Here is a 6693-nt window from a genome sequence, read left to right on the forward strand (position 1 = left end):
AGGTGTGAAATTCTCTGCACAGTCAGCTCCTTTTTCAGCTGCCTGGTAAGTGGTTCCCCGTTTCCATTATGTTCACTTTTTTTAGAAAAGGAACTTTTGTTGAACAGGAATTTCTTACCTCATAGAACTCCCTGGACCAGCTCAGGGCACACACAGCAGGAGAATAAAAGGTAAGTAAGTATGCATTTTACCTAGGTTATTTAAAAACACACAGTCTCTTAGTTTTAAGCTCTGTTTCTTTACCTATAAATTAGTTTTCTTGCTAAGAGAGTACTGTGTACCAACATAGGATATTAAGTTTCACCTTTAACTACGGCGAAATATACATTTATTGCGTATTCTGCTTACGCCTCCTTAGCTTGGAGCTGTAATGCTATAAACCGAGTAGCCGTTGCTTCTCTCCTCTTTCCGGGCCTGCACAATTGCTCAGAATGGCCTTGTCCTGTATTCAGGCACTGCCCGCATGAGGGGACTCGCCATCCCCTCCCTTGCAAACACGCGTTTTTAACTCTATTTTCAGCGTTAATCACTTCCTGCCTTAAAGACGGCTCCGGCCTCCCTGCGCGGTGAAGGGGACGGTGTGTGCCGCCGCGCCGCGCCGCGCCGAGGACGGACAGGAGGGCGGCAGTGGATTCGGGGAAACTGGAAAAGGCTCTTGAGCCCCCTTTTCTGTAAGGCCGTTGTCAGCCCGGAGCCCCCTCTTTCCTCTGCGGAAGGGGCTGCGAGGGCCCCGGGGCAGGGCAGGGCAGGGCCGGCGCGTTCCCGTTCGCGTTCGCGTTCGCGTCTGCGTCTGCTGGTGCCCCGGGGAGGGCAGCTCCGGCCGCAGGGACGTCTCACCCCAGGGCTGCGTTCATAGGGTCGAGAGCTCCTCCAGCCCCACGGGAGAGAGCCTGGGCAAGAGTCAACCTCTCCGGAGCTTCAGGCTTCTTCCTCAGAGAGCCTGTTTGTTCGCTCCAGGCTTCAGTCAAAGTAGCTCGAGGCTTGAGCGAGCAAACGTACAAGCAGCGGGGACGTGCAGGGGATGAAGCCACGTGTCGGCTTGCGTTTCCAGCCAGCGCGTCAATGCAGGCACGCTCTGAGAGCCCCAGACAGCTCCGTGCCAGCACGGGTTGGATAAAGCCATCTGCGGAACACCTACCGCGTCTCCTGGTCGTTCGCACTGTGCTCCAGGCCCGGGATTTGATCCTGAAAGAGCCGCACTAATTACGCGCGGTGCAGAAACCTGTCAGAAAGTACAAAACAGAGGGTCAAAGAACCGCATGACTGTATTTCACCTGTTGGTATTGCTTCTCCAAAACACGAAACTTTTAATAACTAATGTATTAAATCATTCTCAGTAAAGCCAAGTCAGCTCTAAATAAGCCATACATTTCCCGTTGTGAAGCCAGCGGGAGCCCTGCACGTCGCCAGGGCGTGATTTGACCCATATATGAAAAGGAGAGCTGACGCGGGGCTGCTGTACGGATCTTCCTCCTGTGAGGTCAGAGTGACGTTATTTCATGCTCCTGCCTTTTCAAACAAGACACCTCCGTCTCAGGTGCACCTTTTCAAACAAGAGGCAACCTCTGCCTTCACCAGGAGCAGCCTACGACCCATCACCACAGGTCTGGTGTGGCCTGGAGGCACTGATGCAGCGGTAGCCCGGTTGAGAAGCCCACCCTTGATGGACGCAATTGCCGAATCAAGGACTGGTTTTGTTTGGTTTTACATTCCTTCCACTTCTCGCTCTTCAAAATGACTCTGCCTTCAGAATGAGACTATTCTAAAACCAGATCACCGCAGACGCAGGGGAAGAGCAGGCAAGATGCCAGTGCATCCTAAAGGCAACGCGTGTATCCCTTTGAAACGTGCACTTGAATTCGCGTTACAGACAGTTATACCATATATTCCCACGTGGCTACAAGTCTCAGGACAAAGCCAAGAACTTTGAACTCATCCAGTTTCTAACGGAGGCGACCGTCCAACTTGAAAGGCCGTGCTCTCGGGGCTCAGCCCAGCGAGGCCAGGAGACAGCAGATGTTCTGGCAGCTGCGGGCTGCCTTGCGCGCGGGGAGCTGGGGCTGGCGGAGAGCAGCCAGCTCCCTCCAGATGGAGCAGGCAGCGGAGAGGCGAGTGGGAGGCTGCGCAGGGAAGTCAGATAGCTCCAGATAGCGGAGGAGTGATGATGTGTGGCTCCGCATCACCTAGCCGACTTTCGAGAGGCTGCACAAGAGAAATAAGCACCAACGCAGTTAACCTGACTTCAGTAAGAAGTCTTCTTGTCGTGGGAAAATCGATAGAAAGGAAATATCTGTGCAGAACGCATGATAATGTAGCATGGTAAATATTTTTTATTTGAATGCAATTTGGACAAATGCATTACTCATAAGTGAGTTATCCAGGGCTTGCCAAATATGCGGCTAAACAGTTATTATAGCAAATTACACCATCATCTAAACACCTCTGTTTTGGCTCTTAGTTGTCTTATTTTACAATAAGTTTTTTTTCTTGATTATTGTTGTCTAGTATTGCTGTATTTACTGCTTTGGTTACCATAGAAATAAATAGTGTCATGAACAACACCGCGCGTACCAGGGAATAAGAGCATTTTCTGAATTTCATGAGGAGAACACCCTTGTTAATGAAGACCTATATGGTTGGGTAGTTCTTAACATAGTTCTCAAGTCTATTGATTTGTGTCCTCATATGCATTTTATTATGGGCTTTATATTTCATTTTAAACTTCTAAAAATAAAGAAAAACAGCTGAAGCACATTTTTTTTAAACGGCCAGATTTTGGTTAGAGGTTAACACAGGCCAAACGAGAACACAGATCTGCCCTGGAGCTCTTACAGTTTTATTTTGGTTTGTTTTGTTTTAATAAAAAGATCCGTATTACAATCCACTGAGGGTCACGGAAATGCGGTCACTACAGACCAGCCGTATTCCTCGTGCATAACTCTCCTGCCCTCTGAACCTTCTCCAGGCTTAGATCAAGCGAAGGTGCGAAGGCAGGACTGCGTCGGTCACGATGAGCGTGCGCATTAAGGCACTCATCCAAACCTTACTGAAGCGAACTGAAAGACTATCGATTAAAAGTAAGTTTCTGATTGTGCCCCACTTGCTTCTTTCTGGAGCATATGCGCACATTTACAGGAGCGTGGGGCCAAGCCATTTCCTCTATATATCAGAACCTGAGCTAAATGTAATTCAGATGAACCAACCACCTGACTTTTTGAATGCTTTGTGATAAGAAAATATATCTTGGTTTCATTACTGAAGTTCATGTACAATGTATTTTGTTTAGAGTTGTCCTGACTGTGTTTCCAGGTCAGCACTCTACTCCTACCACCGCTTGAGACAGCCTGTCGGTCTAGCGTCTCTACATCACGGTCACTTATCTCATGGTATTTGTTACGACTGAGTGAGTATCGTTCAGTCGATGGGTTAGTTTGCTATTGCTATAGATAGATTTGCTATTGCCTCAGGGAGTAAAATGCATTCTAAGGAGTCTGTTTTCTAAAACAAAATAAATTCTGACCAATCTTTCAGTTGGGGTTACTACAGGAAAAAGAAGAAGAGGAAAAAACCCATAATAACTAACTCCCAGGGCTGTCCAGGTCGCCAGTTCCTAGAGGATTTGCTCCAGTTCTGATGCCATTCACCACGTCAGAGTTCTTCTCACTGAAGTTAAACAACCGGTCTCCGTATCTGAAAGCTGAAGGCTGTAAATCTCCCTTGTGAATGTTGCCTATGACAGGGAAGGAAAGACTTGCATAATTACCACTTGTACTTCCTCGGAGAACATGAGCTCAAGTCTAAAGCAAGGAGTTTGGTCAATAAAACATCAAGGTCTGAAAACTACAGGAAAAGACCTGTCCAGCTCACATGATAAGGAATTTTTTCTTGGTCACAAGAACATGAATATTTCAGTGGAAGCCTCTTCTTCAGACCTCAGTATTGTGCAGGTATTCTTAATTTTTCTTCAAGATTACCATCGGTTATTGCAATTCATAGGTAAATTAATTGAAATAGCTCACAGGCTTCCTTCTACGTGAAGCGTACTGCACTGGTTATTCTGCTACAATACAGAGAACTGTTTACTAATCCGAGTATAGATGTTATTATATTCATTAGCGTCTTTGAAACAGGTTAAGAATTTAAAATCAGAGAGCAGGAGTAGCACCCTGTTTCCATGAGTAACGCTACTGAAGTCAGAAGGAATTACTCACAGTCCTCCTCAAGTGAGTAAGGGATATCAGTGCTTGGCATTTTGGGCTGTAATTGGCCAGATAGTTTATAGAAGAATACAACGACTCACGTGAGCAACTTTTTACAGGACTCAGGTCCTAAAATAAATTATAAATGCTTTGGGGGTAATGTGAATGCTCATGGTCATACCGATACCTTTCCATAGCAATCCTCGTCCACATCTGTTCTCTACATACATCGCAGGGAATGATTTTGGTTAAAATGTGTATGCTTTGCTGCTACTCTGTTTGCTCTTCTCCGTTGCAGCCACAGGGGCGTCCAGGACTGAGTTCTCTACTTTCTGCAGTGCTTTGCACATTTTTAGCTCTAAATTCCCTCACGCAGAAGTGCCATATGCAGCCTTTGAAAACTTCTTTTTGAAGGAATCCCGTGATCCTTCGGCTGCTTTGCCGTCTTCTCTAGGGGTGCACATAGGACTTTGCACAAGACAGGAGGCACCTAAGGTAGGACTGTCTGAAATTAAACACATGCTTCAGACTTGCCTTACCTATGGGTCCTACTCTGTGCAATATGAAAATGCTCCCCTTCCTTTGCTTGCTGCGGGACTGGAATGTAAACAGCATCTTGCACAATAGAGACTGCAATATAGAAAACCTTATAAAATTTTCCTAATGTACATCAGGCTGCCATCATTAGTGTCCCACAGAATCAGGCAAATCAGGAAATACTGAAATAGGTTGTTTAGAAATGCTGTTTTTTCAGAGTCTACTTGCCTAATCAGTTTGGCTCAATGATTATTTTTCCCTCTCACTTTTGAGATTCCAGATACAAATCGTGATGCATGACTGTTTGTTAGACTCCGAGTGATTAGTGAGAAATTGCACTGAAGGGGCATTTTCTGCAACTGATTTGTTGGACCTTGACACCATAGCGAGTTCTGAGAAGAATTTAGATTACTTAGCAACACAGACATTAAACTGCAGTTTCAGACTGCAGAATGAAGTAAATGAGATATTTGGATGGAGTAATTCATATGAAAGGCATGGTGCCCTGATGTGTGATAGCCAATTACTTCCAGGAAGGTCAAACACCAGGGGAATGGGACAAATTCAACAAATCAGATGTTTTTATTTTGCTAAATTTCTTCCTGTTTGCACATTCAAAACATTTCAAAGTCACTGCCTTAAACCGTGTTACAAACAGAATGGCAACTGAAGAGATAGTTTTGATGTCACGCGCATCCTACTTGCATCTCAGGAACGCAGATGGAAAGGACGCTTCCTCTAGTGCCACATCTTAGCACGGTTTTGTAATTATGCTACACAGACCATATTAACAATTCTTATTAAATACAGGATATCATCTTAAAATGAATACCAGATTTGTAGGAAGGACTTTTTAACAAATATTTTAAAAATCTGATTTCACTTTGAATTAGCTTTCAAAATCCAGTCCAGATATATGTAAAGAATATAAAACGTAAATATATTTTCTAAAGTACTACAGTATGTGAAATTTATAAATTGTTACATGCTTTGCTAACGCAACTGAGTGAAGCTTTGTCTCAGATCAGATAGAATCCTTTAGATAAATCATTTATGACTAGATGACTTCTTATCCAAAAGTCAAATATGTGATCATTTACAGAGGTCACTGGCTGTATTCTGCTCTGTGTTCCATAATCAGCTGAAATAAACCCCAGGCGTCCCTCCTGATTGTATACTCACAGGGTCACAGTATAATAAAATACTGCTCAAGCTGTATTTCAGACAAGGAATGCTTTCCCCAAAACTATTCTAGGCTCAGGGACAGGACTGTCAATACTCATTCCAGTGCAAAAGGCAAGTATAAAGTCCAGCATTTTGAAGGGGAGCACCCTGCCTACTTAGTGGCAAAAAGCCCTGCTGTGACACACACTTAACTATTTACGTGACGTTCACAATGTATATTCTATACTCCTTTCTTTACCAAGTCAAGCTGGGACTTATAACTAAGGCACCCTTTTGATAAAGGGGAGAGGTACAAAGAAAACACTGGAAAACTCAGGAATATTTTCCTAAGGAACACAAGCTGGTGGTGTGGGATAGTGAAGAAATACTGTCAGCTTCTGTGGAATTAGTGAATATCCTCATGATATCCCACTCATGGTAGTGCAGCCCTCACAATAACTTCATGTCCAAAAAAACCAGGCACAGGATGATGGAACTGCATGGAAGTGCACTTTTGCTTGAAAAGCAGATAGAGTATCAGCCTCTGGCATTTCCATCATTCCACAGAAATACATGTAGCTGATCAGGAAAACACAATAAATGTTCTGCATAAAACCTTGCAGAAATGAATGCGATTTATTTTCCTGTGGAGTTCACTACAACGAGCGGTAGACCAGGACATCCACCTCTGTGCTGGGTAAGTTTCCCTGTGAGCCCCAGATGTTCTGGAAGGAAGTGTCTTATGAAAATATTAGCAAAGCAGCTGATTAAATAAAGAAAAGTTGCTAAGCTG

This window comes from Mycteria americana, chromosome 11 (genome assembly GCF_035582795.1).
Source record: "Mycteria americana isolate JAX WOST 10 ecotype Jacksonville Zoo and Gardens chromosome 11, USCA_MyAme_1.0, whole genome shotgun sequence".
NCBI classification, from domain to species: domain Eukaryota; kingdom Metazoa; phylum Chordata; class Aves; order Ciconiiformes; family Ciconiidae; genus Mycteria; species Mycteria americana.